The following is a 17,649-nucleotide window of genomic DNA, read 5'->3' on the forward strand; positions in this document are numbered from 1 at the left end:
GAAATGGTGAGCATGGCAGGGAGGTCATTTGCCCTCCCATAGCTTTCATTTATTAAAAAGGACACTGGCCCTTTCAATTTCCAATCAAATGAGCTGTTTTCGATGTTTCTACGACATCTAATGGACGTCTAAAAATTAAAATCAGATGCATTTCGGGACAATACGAGGTTTGGGGGGATATCCACCCTCCGATCATTCTGAACCTTAAAAAGAGCACTAGAGCTTCTGATTATTTAGCCAATCTGCCCCTCCAGATCACCCTTTCTATATATATACCTTATATGCCCCCGAGGCATAACTTGCAACCCTTGCCATCAAGGCTCTGGGGGAGTGTTACCCTCAAAGACATAATTTACAAACGTTTCAATTACGTTGAACAAATGGGTATTTCAAAATTTTTATTGGATGTGTTTGGGGAGATGGTGGGCGTGAGTGGAGGATTAGTTCCCCTCCAATCACATTTGACTATTAAAATGGGTACTGCCTCTTTGAATTTACAATTGACTGAGCTGTTTTCGAAGCTATTTCGATAACAAATGGATATCTCAAAATAAAAATCAGATGCATTTCGGAAAAATAAGAGCTGTGTGGGGGGGGGGGTATCCGCCCTTCGATCACTCTGAATTCCAAAAAGAGCACTAGAACTTTTGATTACAGATCCATTTTGTCCCATCCGAAGCTCGTACAATCACCCTTTTCACATATACCTTACATGCCCCCAGGACATAACTTGCAACCCTTGCCCTGAGAGCTGTGAGGGGTTGTCATCCTCAAAGAAATATATTTCAGATCTTTCAATTACGCTGAACAAAATGGCTATTTCAAAATTTTTGCTGGATGTGTTTGGGGAAATGGTGGGCATGGAAGGGTTGTTAGTTGCCCTCCAATCCCTCTCGACCATTAAAACGGGTACTGTGTTTTTCAATTTCCAATCAAATGAGCTGTTTTAAAGTTTCTTTGACAACTCTCAAGATTTCTATCAGATGAATTTCGAGAAACTACGAGGTGTTTGAGGGAGTATCCACCCTCTGACCCCTCTGAAATTTTAAGAAGGGGACCAGAAATTCTGGTTACCAATCCAATGAGCACCCTCCAAAGTTTATACGGTCACAATTTCTGTATATACTTTATATACCCCCAAGTCATTACTTACAACCAGAGCCCTGAGGGCTCTGGGGAGGTTTTCATCTTCAAAGACATAATTTCTAGATTCTTCAATTACGGTGAACAAAATGGCTATTTCAAAATGTTTATTGGATATTTTTGGGGAAATGGTGGGTGTGGGAGGGTGGTTAGTTACCCTCCAATCGCTTTCGACCATTAAAACGGATACTATCTCTTTTAATTTTCAATCGAATGAGCTGTTTTCGAAATTTTTTCTCGACAACAAATGGCCATCTAAAAATTTGTATTAGATATATTTTGGAAAAATACGAGGTACAGGGGGCGTAGCCGCCCTCTGATTCCTTTGAAGCTTAAAAAGGACACCAGTACTTCTGATTACCAATCCAATGAGGACCCTGCAAAGTTTATACGATCACACTTTCTATATATACCTTATATGCCCCAGGCCATAGCTTATAACCCTTCTCCTGAAGGCTCTGGGGGGTTGCTCTCCATTCACTTTTGTCTATTAAAAAGAACACTAGCCCTTCCAATTTCCAATTGAATGAGCTCTTTCCGAAGTTTCTACAACAACAAACTCCATCCCAAAGTTTCTATTAGATGCATTTCGGGAAAATATGAGGTGTGGGGGGTATCCACCCTCTGATCAATCTAAATCTTAAAAAGGGAATAGAAACTCTGATTACCAATCCAATGAAAAACCTCTGAATTTTATGGGATCACCCTTTCTATATATACCTTATATGCCACCAGGACATAACTCCTCAAAGAAATAATTCCTGGACCTTTCAATAATGTTCAACAAAATGGCTATCCCAAAGTTTGATCGGATGTTTTTGAAAAAATAATGGGCAAGGGAGGAGGATTAGCTGCCCTCTAATCACTTTCGACAATTAAAAAGGACAATTTCCCTTTCAATTTCCATTTGAAACAGCCCTTTTCGAACTTCCTACTACAACAAATTGGCATCTCAAAATTTCTATTAGATGCATTTTGAGAAAATAAGAGGTGTGTATCCAACCTCTGATCACTCTAAATCTTAAAAAGGGAATAGAACTTCTGATTACCAATCCAATGAGCCCCTTATGAAGTTTATACGACCATCCTTTCTATATAGCCTATACCTTACAGGCTGCCAGGGCATAACTTACAACCCTTGGCCTGAGTGCTGTAGGGGAGCTGTCATCCTCAAAGACATAATTTCCCAACCTTTCAACTTCGTTGAACAAAATGGCTATCTCAAAATTTTAATTGGATGTGTCAGAAGAAATCTTTGGCGTGGGAGGGTGAAGTGTTTTTAGTTATTTCAAAAGAGCTATTTATTCTAATTAAAAGGCTTTTGTGATTCAAGGGTTATTCTTAAAGAATTGGAACAAAATTCAAACTTTAGCGCAAAGAGAGAGGTATTGACGAGGGGGTACCCCTCATATACGTTACAATTTATTTTGTTTTAAGTTTTAATGTAGTTCCTTATTTTCAGTTGAAAAAACTTATGCTTTTGATTTAATTTCTATCAAAACCAATTTTGGGAGAGGTTTCCTTCGGTTGAAAGAAAAATGCTGGTAAAAAAAAACAAAAAAAAAAACAAAACAAGAATACACTAAACGCAAAGTGAAATGAAGCTCAACTAAAGGCATGTTGACAAGAACAAAAGGGCAGGAAGAATATGCAATTTCAAGGACAAGACAGAATACTTTAAATTTGCTTAGCCCGGAAATGAAGATACTCTGTATCTTCATTTCCCGGATGAAGATGCCACAAGTTCCCGCGCCGGACTAGCAGGAAATTCGAAAGGGAAATTCTCCCCTGGAATATCCTTATCCTAGGACAAAAGTAGTCTCAGGAAAGACACTGTTGCATCTATTCCGAAATAGAAATATCTAGAATTTAGCAAGTGGTTTGAGCAGGATATATTCGAAGTCTTAGTTAAGTATGAAATTTTATATCTAATTGTGTAAAAGTATTTCTATCGCAGAAGTTTATTTTCTTGGAATTATTTAATCCTGACAATACATTACAATAGAATAATAAAACATGTTTACCTTCTTACTTGCAAAAGACTGACACAGGTGAAGAATCAAAATTGATTAAACAAAACTTGTAACAAACTAATAGGTTATGACAAGACCGTCACATGAGGTTTAAGATGCAAACATATAAAAACAATAACTGGGTTTGATGTTAAAACAGATAAAAAAATTGTAAAACAGAACCAAATGTTTCCTCACGAAATTAGACACGAGAATAAGAAAGGGGTAAGAATCCATAAATAAAGCAAACCTTTTCTTATTCTTGGTTTTCTATATGGGAATCAGCATCAGCCAAAACTAGATTTTTGAATACCTTGCCAGGAGAATGACCGGTCCCTAATTTTCCCTCGCATTTGTAATCGGTGAACAATCAAAACATTATTCATCATGAACTCTTCACCAAACTTAGAGTAAGTTTGCCAACTATATGATGAGTGCTTATTGTTTCGCTGGTTATTCCTTGCGTTGTCCATCCCATTTACAGGAAAATTGTGAAAACACAACAAATCCAACATTTAATATATCAAAATGCGTTCTTTTGCTTCTATGAATCTCTATATGTCTTCTGTGAAAATACACATCGTATAGACAGTTATTTTAGAATCAGAGCAGAAACAGTTTGACTACAATCCAACATTTAACAAATCCAACATTTAATATATCAAAATGCGTTCTTTTGCTTCTATGAATCTCTATACGTCTTCTGTGAATATACACATCGTATAGACAGTTATTTTAGAATCAGAGCAGAAACAGTTTGACTTTGACTATATAAAAAGTGACGTGTCTCCGATGTTTATTTATTATTAGTTTTTGTTTCTCGTCCACTTCGTACAGATTAGTTTGTCAAAGACTCTTGGGGATTATTTGACCGAAAATTGAAATATTCTAGTACCCTTTTTAGGAGTAAATATTGTAGGAGATAACCCAGTCCACCTGTCGTGCGTTTGTTTGGCTCGGGCATCTTGCGGCATCCCCATGATGTTGGACCAAATTTCGAGAGTTCAATTTCCCCGAGAAGGTCAAGAGATTCAGAGCGTTCTTGGGAAAGGGGCTTCTATAACTACGAGGGTTCATGACCGGGAGCAAATTGACTCTAAATTAATTTGCAGCTAAATATTTGACTAGCCCGTTCTTCACTATGCCAACTCACTGGCTCACTGCCAAAATATTTTATCATAGAATGTAGGTATATTGCACATTTGAAAACCAGAATAGTGTAAAGCAATAAAAAATATATCATTGTAGATTTAAATTGGGCCAGCGATTCCTCCAACCCCTTTTCTTAAGAATACACTTTTTACTATAAGGTAGGCGCGCTGCAACTTGTTTTAACCTTAAATATACCAGAAATCTCAACCCTAACGCAAATATTACCTAAATCTATTCAGTTGGCTGATTAAATATGATTCAGTTAAGTCCTATAATCAGTGAAAAAAACAATCCAAGTCTCCAACCCGTAAAAAATGAGGCAAGCCCTAAGTAGCTGTCAAACCAGCATAATAATGGTCAAATAAACCAACTACTGGGCATCAAATGAGCCAATTCTTGACTCGCGACAAAAAGGAGGAAAAGGGTGACTCGAGGATACAATTAGCAAAGTCCTCTGTCAATGTAGAAGCGTCTGTCTTCACTTACTGCAAAAGTAAACCAAACTATGACTCAGTGCAAATACAATTCTGTGCAAAAACCAGCCAAATATTGACTCTATGCTAAAATAGCTATGACCTGCTAAAATAGCTATTCTGTGCAAAAACCAGCCAAATATCGACTCTATGCTAAAATAGCTATAACCAGCTAAAATAGCTATTCTGTGCAAAAACCAGCCAAACATTGACTCTATGCTAAAATAGCTAAAACCAGCTAAAATGGCTATTCTGTGCAAAAACCAGCCAAATATTGACTCTATGCTAAAATAGCTAAAACCAGCTAAAATAGCTATTCTGTGCAAAAACCAGCCAAATATTGACTCTATGCTAAAATAACTATGTCAATGCAGAAATAAGAAGAGTTCTGGTTCAGTACAAAAATGAGCTAAGTACTAACTTTGTCTGAAAGTGACCAAGTCAAAGCTCCCAAATGTCAGTGAATCGTACAAAAACAAACTAAGCCCTTCCTCAGCGCAAAAACGAAATCAGTTTGGATTCAGAGAAAAAATGAGCTGAATACTAACTCGGCGCATAGATTAAATCAAAGCTAAATCAAGCTAAATCAAAACTCCGCCGCCAATGCTCACCTGCCAAAAATTCAAAGATATACAATTTTTTATTTAAGTGCATCGTGCACTTCTGATTTTTTTCAGGCACTTCACTAAAAATGTACCACATAAGTTAGTAATCTTAGGGGGCTCATCCTTCGCAAATCAAGTCCCAAACTTCGTCTATCATATTACAGTTTCCTACTCGTCACATTTGCAGTCCCGCATCTACGCCCCAGTTTTGACATGTTCACACGTGTAACTTTTTTATTGCCACACCTTGGGATTTTCCTATTTGGTTGGAGGCTTGATATTACCCCAATGCATTTTACCCCTTTCCCTCCTCAGTGCAAAAAGATATTGTTTCCTAAATAGTATCCCTGAAGTAATTGCATTTTTTCATCTTAATATAGAAACCTTTTCTTGCTCAAGGTTAGGCAAGAATTTATTTGAATCGTATGACAAGCTAATCATATTTTATGTCTTAAAAAAATTGCTGATAAAATACTTCAAAGATTGCGTCCAAGGAAAAGATAAAAAGCATGGATATTATAAAAAAATGTATAACCGTAATTTTATTTGAAGAAAATAAACACAAATGCCTTTTCATAAATGATGTGAACGTGCATTTGTTTAAAAGCATCAAAAATTCTATCAAATTAGAACACAAAAAACTGTTTAATAAAACGATGGAAAAATGTCTATATTTTTTGGAGGTCCACAGAATATGTGTTAATATGGCTTTAGCCCCACAGAACACAAAAAATCATGTTAAAGCTTTCAATCCGTATGATTCAACATCGTTCGCCATATTCACCTCCATTTTTTTAAACTATTAAACAATTATGACACAAAGATACGGCTAATCAAAATTGTTGACTGAATATTTAAACTATGACTTAAAAATTCAATTAGAATTCAACATTTTAGTTCTTCAACAGAAAAGCTTAAAAAAAACACACTTTATTGAACAACGATAAAACTAAGTCGATATAAATTAGTCTATATAGGAAAGTGGCCGACACCTCTCATTCCTCAAATTCTTAGGCTAAAAAAAAACAAAAAAAAACACTTTATTGAACAACGTTAAAACTAAGTCAATATAAATTAGTCTATATAGGAAATAGGAAAGTGGCCAACAAATCTCATTCCTCAAATTCTTAGGCCCCCCCCCCAAAAAAAAACACTTTATTGAACAACGTTAGAGCTAAGTTGATATAAATTAGTCTATACAGGAAAGTGGCCGACACCTCTCATTCCTCAAATTCCTATGCTAAAAAAAAAAAAAAAAAAAAAAAAAATTACTGAGAACATTTAAAGAATGCAAGAAACATAGCCACTTTGGAATTTCAGCTATTTTATTTACAGCTTGCTTTTCAAAATATTCGAATAAAAATTTTCATTGTTTATAGCAAATACAACTAATTAGCCCTTTCATTTTTAGAAAAATGTGGCACAAATTTTAAACTTTTTATCCTGATTATTCTTAAAAGAAAAGAGACAACAGGTTGTAGATTCTGTTTAAATATGCCAGCGAGTTTGCAACACTAGATCGTCGATGGCTACATTACACTATCTGTGGTCGAAAATACAAAACACAGATTTGAAAATCTAAACTAATTCTTGCCGTTAAGAAGGTTTTTATAGACAACTAGCTGTTGGGGTGGCGCTTCGCCCCAACACCTAGTTGGTAGGGCGCTCCGCGCCCCCCAAGCCCCCCCCCGTGCGTAAGTCCTTACGCGCCATATTAGTTACGCGCCATTGTAGTTGTGTCCCTGTGTCCCACCTGTGAATATATATATATATATATATATATATATATATATATATATATATATATATATATATATATATATATATATATATATATATATATATATATATATATATATATATATATATATATATATATATATATATATATATATATATGTTGCATATAAATAGATTGTCAGGTTTACTGACTCTTGAACATGCAACATATAATTGTCCATAGGAAAAACAATCCGTATTCAGATCTATACCTCATTATTCTAATGATGTGTCCCTGTGTCCCGGTCGTCATTTATATTCCCTGTGTCCCGGTCGTCATTTGTGTCCCGGTGTCCCATTTTGTAATTTATCTTTGAGTGTCCCGGTCGTCATTTATATTCCCTGTGTCCCGGTGTCCTGGTCGTCATTTGTGTCCTTGTGTCCCGGTCTGTAATTTCTATTCGAACAATCCCTGTGTCCCGGTCGTCCCTGTGTCCCGGTTATATATCCCGCCTGTGCCCCTGGCGTCCCCGTTGTAGTTGTGTCCCTATGTCCCGGTCGTCATTTATATTCCCTGTGTCCCGGTCGTGATTTGTGTCCGAGTGCCCCAGTCTGTAATTTCTCTTTGAGGTTCCCGGTCGTCATTTATATTCCCTGTGTCCCGGTCGTCATTTGTGTCCCGGTATGTAATTTCATCAGTTGACAAACATGACGTCAGTCGACAAACAACTTCATGACGCATACAGCTCAATCCTTATAATGACGTCTGTCGACAAACATGACTTCAGTCGACACACAAACATGACGTCACTCGACACACACACACACAGACAACTTATTTTTATATATGTATAGATGTGCAATGAGATGAAAGCAGCCTATGTCAATCAAGAAACTATTTCGTGAATAATCCAACTATTTACAAATGAAACATATTGATGAAGCTAGTCAAAGAGATTAAAATACCAATTGGTCAAAATAGCAACCCGTATACAAAGTAAACAAGTGATGGAAGCTAAAACAGCGGTAAAATATGATGAAGTAATAAAGAGTAATAATAAAGGGAATGATATACAATAATATCGCCTTACCACATTTTAGTTTCATCTCATATGTTTGTATTGAAAGAGGATTTTCAAGCTTTCATCAGTGAGCTGGGCCTTATAACCTTCCCCCTCTTGCATACTCCTCATGTCTCATGGCAACCTAAAGCAGGCAAGAAATATAATATTGCTTAAGGTTTCTATATTTCTGTTAAAATATATTTTTTTTTCTTACAGTCCTTCAAAAATTGCGGTAGTGTCAGCAAATGAATATATTACGGGAGGCTATGAGGGAGTCAGAATTTGAATTCCCCTCCATCCCCTCCATACAGAAGCCAAAGAAATACACTAGCTGCAATCTCATGAAACATTCCGCTAATTATGAAACTTTAAAGTCGATAACACTCCACACTCCTCTAAAAATCATTGCAAGGTTGAAACCCCGACAAAAACCTTTATGGATTCCTTAGTACAGGGCTTCTTAAATTATGGGTCGCGACCCCATTTGGGGTCGCGTAGCAAAATTATGGGGTCGCGAGTGATAAAAATACAATTTAACAAAAAATATTTTTTAACTTGTAAAATTATCGTTATAAAGAAAAATAACAATCATCGTAGATAAATATATCATAAAATCTTTTTGTTCGGAAAGACTGTTTCCTAACAAGAATTTCTATTCCGATCATTTCTATTCCGATCATTATAATGTCTTGTATAAATTTACTATGAATCAGAAGATGTTATAGAGATTTATAAAAAATGTAGATTTATTTTTGTCAATCTCTTAAAACTGAAATAATCCTGATAAATATTATCAACAAAATTTCTATATTGTTATAGTATTATTTCGAAGAAACTATATAAGCATTTCATGTTATTTTCATTTAGCCATTGTATGATTGTGATCGAAGTGCATGTTTCCAAATTAGTCAGTTTAACCCTTTCGCGACCGACGGGACCTTACAGTCCCGGCATGTAAAAATCCTTTGGGCGCTTCTTAATTGATTGATAGTACCAGAATTGAACGATGTGCTTCAGGATGCTGTTAATTTCATAAATCAAACAGTTCGTCGTAACAAACTTTTGGTACCAATAGCTACATCAAAAGAATCGCATTTTAATGCTGATTTTAAATATATAAGTGTCATCAAGTTTAGTATTACCCATCAAAAGTTACGAGCCTGAGAAAATTTGCGTTATTTTAGAAAATAGGGGGAAACAACTCCTAAAAGTCATAGAATCTTAACGAAAATCACACCATCAGATTCAACGTATCAGAGAACTCTACTGTAGAAGTTTCAAGCTCCTATCTACAAAAATGTGGAATTTTATATTTTTTGCCAGAAGGCAGATCACGGATGCGTGTTTATTTGTTTGTTTGTTTGTTTGTTTTTTTTTGTTTTTTTTTCCAGGGGTGATCGTATCGACCCAGTTGTCCTAGAATGTTGCGAGAGGGCTCATTCTAACGTAAATTAAAAGTTCTAGTGCCCTTTTTATGTGACCAAAAAATTGGAGGGCACCTAGGCCCCCTCCCATGCTAATTATTTTCCCAAAGTCAACGGATCAAAATTCTGAGATATCCATTTTATTCAGCGTAGTCGAAAAACCTTATAACTATGTCTTTGGGGACGACTTACTCTCCCAGAGTCCCCGTGGGAGGGGTTACAAGTTCAAAACTTTGACCATAGTAATGGTTATTGGGAAGTGTACAGGCGTTTTCAGGAGGATTTTTTGGTTGGAGGCAGGGGTTGAGAAGAGGGGGATATGCTGGGGGAACTTTCCATCGAGGAATTTGTCATGGGGGAAGAAAATTTCCATGAAGGGAGCGCAGGATTTACTAGCACTACTTAAAAAAAACAATGAAAAAATAAATATGAAAAAGTTTTTTTTCAGCTGGAAGTAAGCAGTAGCATTAAAACTTAAAACGAACAGAAATTATTACCCATATGAGGGGCTCACCTCCTCCTAATGCCTCGCTCTTTACGCTAAAGTATTTTTTAGTAATTTCAACTATTTATTCTGCGGCTTTTATGATTCAGGGGTCATTCTTAATGAACTGGGACAAAATTTAAGCTTTAGTGTAAAGAGCGAGGTACTGACGAGGGGGTGAACCCCCTCATATATGTAATAAAAACATGAGAATACAAAAGTTCTTTACGTATGCTAATTTATAAGTTACGTATATCTTTTACTTATAAAAAGATTTGTAAAAAATTAAAAGTTCTAGTTGCCTTTTTAATTAACCGAAAATCAGAGTGCAACTAGGCTTCCTCCCCCTCTCTTTTTTTCTCAAAATCATTCGATCAAAATTATGAGAAAGCCATTTAGCCAAAAAAAAATATACAAATTTCTTTTTGATTATTCCTCTGCGGAGAGCCAAAATCAAAACATGCATTGATTCAAAAACCTTCAGAAATTAAATATAAAAAAACAAGTTTTTTAAATGAAAGAAAGGTGCGACATTAAAACTTAAAACGAACAGAAATTACTCCGTATATGAAAGGGGTTTTTCCTTCTCAACGCCCCGCTCTTTACGCTAAAGTTTTTTGCTGTTTTAAAATCTAGAGTTAAGAGAAAGAGTCAAATTTTCTGTTCTTTTTAAGTATTAATGTCGCTCCTTACTTTCATTTGAAAAACTTGTTTTTTTTAATTTAATTTTATTAAGAACCATGCCCTTAACAGTCGCTTATTTTCAAATCTCTGTAAGGATACGGATTCCAACTACACAACTTTGTTTTTACATGCAGAAGTAAGATGGTTGTCAAGAGGTCAAGGTTGAAAAAGATTATCAAACAGTTCGTGGTAACAAACTGTAGTAAGGAGCGACCCGGCTCAATAGTAACCAAAAGTCTAAAAAACGGAATATTGTTATCAATAGCTACATCAAAAGAATCGCATTTTAATGCTGATTTTAAACATATAAGTTTAATCAAGTTTAGTCTTTCCCATCAAAAGTTAAAGAGCCTGAGAAAATTTGGCTTATTTTAGAAAATAGGCTTATTTTCGAACTCTTGGGCTGGTCCCTCCTCAACACCCCACTCTTTACGCTAAAGTTTTTTACTGTTTTAAAAAGTAGAGTTGAGAGAAAGTGTCAAACTTTAGCGTAAAGAGCAGGGCGTTGAGGAGGGACCAGCCCCTTTCATATACGAAGTAATTTCTGTTCGTTTTAAGTTTTAATGTCGCTCCTTACTTTCAGTTAAAAAAAACATGTTGTTTTTTTTATTTAATTGTTATTAAAGGACGAGATCGAAATATTTTTAACTGAACGAAAATGTGAATTTGCTGGGTTTTTTCAAAATGAGTTGTGGCTATCCAAGCTGTGTTATTTGTCAGATATTTTTGCAAAGTTAAACGATCTTAACTTGTCTCTTCAAGGAAAAAATTGCGATATATTTACTTCAAACGATAAAATTGAAAGTTTTATTAAAAAGATCAGCACTTGGATAAGTAGGATCGAAAAAAAATTCGTTCGAAATGTTTTCCAGTGTCGACAATTTTGTAATTGAGAAAATTCATCGTAAAACTTTTATTGCAAAAACTATTGTAGATCACTTAAAAGCGCTAAAAATACAGTTCCGGACATACTTTATATTAAATATTGATTTACAAAAAATAGTTTGGATTCAAAAGCCGTTTTGGATTGGCTTAAGTGAGATTGATCATCTGCCACTTAAAGCTCAAGAGGAATTTGCTGAGCTTTCGTGTGACTACAATTCAAGAAAAAAAGCCCTTGACTGAATTCTGGATCGGAACTAGAACTGAATTTCCCACAATCGTCGATATGGCGTTAAATGTACTTCTGGCATTCAACACCACATTATTATGTGAAGTTACTTTCTCAGCTCTAACACACATTAAATCCCAATATCGTTCAGCGATAAAAATGTTGAAGAGGTCTTACGTCCAGCAGTTTCAAACATTACACCAAGATTTGATTTGTTATGCCATAAAAAAAAACAGGCACATCCATCTCATTTAATTTTTAACGTAAACTTTAATTTAATATTTACCACGCAATGACTTGGATATATTCGAGAGAATTAAGGCGGTCAGAATCCACTTTTGTTTTTGAAACTGGAATAAAAACATTTCTATAACATTTTGTGCAAATTTCAATTTTAGATTTTTATATGTTTCAAAACGAATTCTAAATTTACATATTTTCATATGCATATGTATATTGTTACCTAATAAATATATCATCAAAAAATTTTAATTTATTTTTCTTTTATATTCGTTGGGGTCGTTAAAAAATTTGGCAATCATAAATGGGGTCGGGAATTACAAAAGTTTAAGAAGCCCTGCCGTAGTATATTCAAAGCTAGAGCATTTGATGAAACAAATGTCGACAGTAGGGGTTGCACACTATCAAAATATCGTTTACACCAGGTCGTGACCTTCAGAAATGGTAGATATATACCCGCGTGGCTTGAAGTCTCAAAACTTTGCAGAACAAGTGGCGCTCTGAGATCCACATCAGGTAGCGGTGAGTGTGTAGCTCCTCGAAACGTACGCAATTCTATTTACAAGTGCCAACGAAGTACAAGCATTTCAAACAAATCTCTTGAATCTCAGGAATGCAGAGAAGACTTTGATTAATCTGGTGAGAATGACATTAATGAGGATACCAAAGGTTATAACCCGCATATAGTTTTTAATGACAAATAACTTTTTAGTAAAATAATTTTTATTTTCAGATTGCGTATCACAACTGATAATATATTTTCTCTGATTTTGTTGTTTATTTGTATTTCTTGATCTAACAAATGGAGCTGTTGAAATTGATTTGGTTTCTTCAGAATTTGTAGCTGTAATCAACATGGGGCAGGACAATTTATTTCCTGTGGCGTAACCGAAAAATAAAATAAAACGAAGAGTGTGAAAATGTGAAAAGATAGCATTATTTCTCTCAAGAGCAAAGTAGGAATTAAAAAATAATAGGGGCTATATCTTCTCAAGTCAAGGGAGGAGAAGACGGACCTCATCCCATAAATGAGTTTTAGATGTCGATTATAATACTTGAGCATGGCATTTTCCACCCAATCCATTTCTGAAAGGGATAATTGTTGTCAGAGTGCAGCCATTTACATAAGACAATTAAATTTCTTGCCCCAAATATCTTAGAAACTAAACGTATACTGTAATATATCCCATCCTCAAGTTTTTACGACGATTCCGTTTGTGCTATGCCTAGCAGCAAAAATCACAAAGAACAGACACTCAATTTCTACTCAAACAAAACATAGTTTTGAAGTTTTTAAAAATTTTGGTGTCCAAAAAGGCTCCACATAGTTGATTTCTGATTAAAATATTCGTGTTTTTATATAATTACAGTTCTTCGCCACTCAAGGATAAAGTTCCGATTTGACTTCAATTCTTAAAAGAGTTAAAAAAAAAACAATCTTTTGTCAAAACTACCTTTTGTCAAGAACTGCCCAACCTGTTGACCCAGTTCATACGTTTAAGAAAGAAAAAAGTTATGGTTAAGCATTATTACTACCTACGTTAGCAGTTCTTTTTCTACAAAATGCTTTTCCACACCCAAATAACAACATTTGAAAAAACAACCTATATTTCTAATACCTTTGACGCAAGGGAGATATTAAAACTGGAAACTTGATTTACAAACATTTCTCATTTCCTAAAGGTTTCGCAAGAATCACACTAATTATTACCCATTTCTTCTTTTACCTCTACAACACCTTAGCTTTTAGCGAAACAGAAGTATATCAATAAATCAGGTTTAGGAATAATTCACATCTTAATGGAGCAGTCAACAGTAGCTGGTTCTTATACGTTTGTTCTTTTCCTATCTTTCCTTTGTAGTGGTTTTAAATTCTTTCCATTTGAGACATGCCTTTTGCATTAGGGAATACGGTATATAGAGTTCTAAACTACCTTCTGAGCCTTAAAAACCTCGTTTCAAGAATCCCTACTTTTGATAATTAGTATTTTAACATCTGCTACAGCCACTTAAAATGCCAAGGAATATTTCTAAGGACAGTGTCGCTCCAGGCATAATGTTAATTAAATTCTTGTCATTTACAATATTTCAAAACTGAAAAACAAAAGGAAAGAAATCCCAAAAGCTGACATTGATTTTTCCGCACGAGGTGCAGTAGTTTATTGGCTGAATAGTTAAACAAAACAATTTTATCTCTATTAGTTTAATGAAAAGTATTCAGATGTAATATATAATAGAAGAGAGAGAGGGAGAGAGAGAGAGAGAGAGAGAGAGAGAGAGAGAGAGAGAGAGAGAGAGAGAGAGAGAGAGAGAGAGAGAGAGAGAGAGAGAGAGAGAGAGAGAGAGAGAGAGAGAGAGAGAGAGAGCAGTATTTTTTTCTTTTTAGCATCTTTCCTCAAGCTAAGCTTATCAAGAAAGTTTTAGTTGAACATTCAGTCATTGGCCACTTCTTCAATGTTTAGCATTTCAAGAAAACACAAAACAAGTACAGGTAGCACCATAAGCTTCCTTATTTTACACCTTTTCGAAATATCGTGGTCATTTTTCTGACCATGCAACCCCCTCTAGCGGTCCCAAAGATTGTCATAATAACATATTTCCCGTTCATTGAACTTCCTGATACATTATAGGTCCTTTGTTAAATTAAATTAAAGAAAAATAAGTTTTTTTTTAAATGAAAGTAAGGAGCGACATTAAAACTTAAAACGAACAGAAATTACTCTGTATACGAAAGGGGCTTTTCCTCCTCAATGCCTCGCTCTTTATGCTAAAGTTTGACTCTTTCTCTTAACTCTATTTTTAAAACAGTAAGAAACTTTAGCGTAAAGAGCAGAACGTTGAGGAGGAAAAGCCCATTCATATACAGAGTAATTTCTGTTCGTTTTAAGTTTTAATGTTGTTCCTTACTTTCATTTAAAAAAAAACTTGCTTTTCTTTTATTTAATTTCTGGACGTTTTTGAATTAATGCATGTTTTGATCTTGGCTCTCCGGACGTAAATAATTATAAAACAAAATTTGCATATTAATTAATTGAAATTAATTGGAAGACTTTGAGAAAAAAGGAGTGAGGGAGGAGGCCTAGTTGCCCTCCAATTTTTTGATTACTTAAAAAAGCAACTAGAACTTTTAACTTTTTACAAACATTTTCATTTTTTAAAAATATACGTAAATTACGAATTAACTTACGTAACGAACTTCTATATTCATATATTTTTATTGCGTATCTGAGGGGGTTCAACCCATGTCGATACCTCGCTCTTTACAATAAAGCTTAAATTTTGCCCCAATTCCTTAAGAATGACTTCTGAATCACAACGGCCGTAGAACAAATAGTTGAAATTACTAAAAATACTTTAGCGTAAAGAGTCAGGTATAACGAGGAGGTAAACCTCTCATATGCGTAATAATTTTTGTTCGTGTTAATTTTTAATGCCGCTCCTTACTTTCAGTAGAAAAAACTTTTCATATTTATTTTTTCATTGCTTTTTCAAACAATGCTAGAAAATTCTACGCCTCCTTCATTGAAATTTTCTTCCCCCATCAGCAGTTTCTCCATGAAAATATCCTCCAACGTAACCCCCCCTCATCTCTCCCCATAGACCAAAAAAAAAATCCCCCTGAAAACGTCTGTACACTTCCCAGTAACCATTACTATATGTAAACACAGGTCAAAGTTTGTAACTTACAGGCCCTACCACGGGGACTGCAGGGGAGTAAGTCGTCCCTAAGGAAATAGCTATTAGGTTTTTCGACTTTTGTGAATAAAATGGCTATCTCAGAATTTTGATCCGGTGACTTTTTGGAAAAACGAGCGTGGGAGGGGGCCTAGGTGCCCTCCAATTTTTTTGGTCACTTAAAAAGGGCACTAGAACTTTTAATTTCCGTTAGAACGAGCCCGCTCGCGACATTCTAGGACCAATCAGTCGATACGATCACCCCTGGAAAAAAAACAACAAAAAAACAAACAAACACGCATCCGTGATCTGTCTTCTGGCAAAAAATGCGGAACTCCACATCTTTGTAAATAAGAGCTTGAAATTTCTCCAATACAGTTCTCTTATACGCTGAATCTGATGGTGTGATTTTCGTTAAGATTGTATGACTTTTAGGGGGTGTTTCCCCCTATTTTCTAAAATTATGAAAATTTTCTCAGGCTTGTAACTTTTGATGGGTATAACTGATCTTGATGAAACTTATATATTTAAAATCAACATTAAAATGCGATTCTTTTGATGTAACTATTAGTATCAAAATTCCATTTTTTAGAGTTTTGGTTACTATTGAGCCGGGTCGCTCCTTTCTACAGTTCGCTACCATGAACTGTTTGATAAAACAGGTTTCAACCATCTCAACTCGATGAAATATAGTTTGCCTAACGTGGATAATGTTCCACAATCATTTGAATTTTTCAGTGCCTTTTGAAAGTGGACAACGCTGAAAGAAAACATGATAATCTGATTGTAGAAGCACTCCCTATCTTATAAACTAAGCATTTAACTTTTTTCTAGTTAACCGTCGGAGGAGGTCAGGTGAATTGACTTAAAAGCGACAATGATACTTGGTATGACCATAAAACAAGGAACGTAAAAGTAATACTTTTTATTTGTTTTGCACATTCCCTTCAGAAGTCGCAAACTACTTACTATTTACCAAAAACTCTCCGATAGCTTATAAAATCTTTACAATCTCCAAATAATGTTTGAATTTAATAATGTTAATTTTACAATTTTTATGATATCTTCATAAATTTCTAACTTCAATAAAAATCATGGGATTCAACTTATTCCCCCTCCCCCCAAAAAAATGCCTCCGTGGACAATTCCCCCCGAAAATTTCCATCCGATATATCACCTTGGAAAAATTTTCTCAGTATTAAATTGAGCAGCCGAAGGGAAGTTAAGTCAAATAAAAATAACAAAGAAAAGGGTATAATTGTACATCAGATATTATGAATGAGAGGTGGTGGAGCATATAGTTGGTAGGGGGAGGCAGACGTTTCAAAGAGTCTATTTTAATACCAAACATCCCAGCTTTCATTGAACCTTCAAATAAATATAGAACTTGTTCTAGAGAGAGGGGGGAGGTAAAAATTGATATCTGATCTCTCTTGATTTCCTGGATTATTTTAGTCTACGCCTTCATTATAAAGGCAAAGAGTAAGGCTTAGCCCCAAAATGAGCTTAATCTATCCTCAACATGAAAGGGGCTTCCCCCACCCCCTCGTGCTCGTAGAAACTTCGGAGGATGCTCGTTCGGTCGGAAATTGAGATATCTAGGGCCTTTTTAAAAATAAAAATAATTGGAGAGGAACTAGCTTTTATCCTAGAACCACTTTCGATATCTGGTCGTTTTGTAACTCCTTAGAACATCTGTTCAACATTTAAAGTACCCATTTTGTTCAGAATCGTTCAAAACATCAACTAATGTGCACCCAAGGATGATATGAACACCAAAGCTCTTTGGATAAGACCCGCAAATTGTCCGAACCGTCAATTTTTACAAATATATTTTATTGTAGAAAAAAAGAGGTTTTATTA

The 17,649-nt window shown here is 35.1% G+C and overlaps 1 protein-coding gene across 5 annotated transcripts in view; it reads left to right on the plus strand.

Moving 5' to 3' along the window:
* Positions 1-2,922: 2,922 nt before the first annotated feature.
* LOC136025170 (Kv channel-interacting protein 2-like) overlaps positions 2,923-17,649 on the plus strand; it is an 84,291-nt gene continuing 69,564 nt past the window's right edge. For 2 of the 5 annotated variants that reach the window (XM_065700933.1, XM_065700938.1), the window contains exon 1: positions 2,923-3,055. The gene's annotated coding sequence lies outside the window, so the exon portion shown is untranslated. The remainder of the gene's footprint in view (positions 3,056-17,649) is intronic. The other 3 variants (XM_065700934.1, XM_065700936.1, XM_065700937.1) reach the window with 2 other exon arrangements.

The sequence above is a fragment of the Artemia franciscana genome, chromosome 3 (genome assembly GCF_032884065.1).
Source record: "Artemia franciscana chromosome 3, ASM3288406v1, whole genome shotgun sequence".
Lineage (NCBI taxonomy): Eukaryota > Metazoa > Arthropoda > Branchiopoda > Anostraca > Artemiidae > Artemia > Artemia franciscana.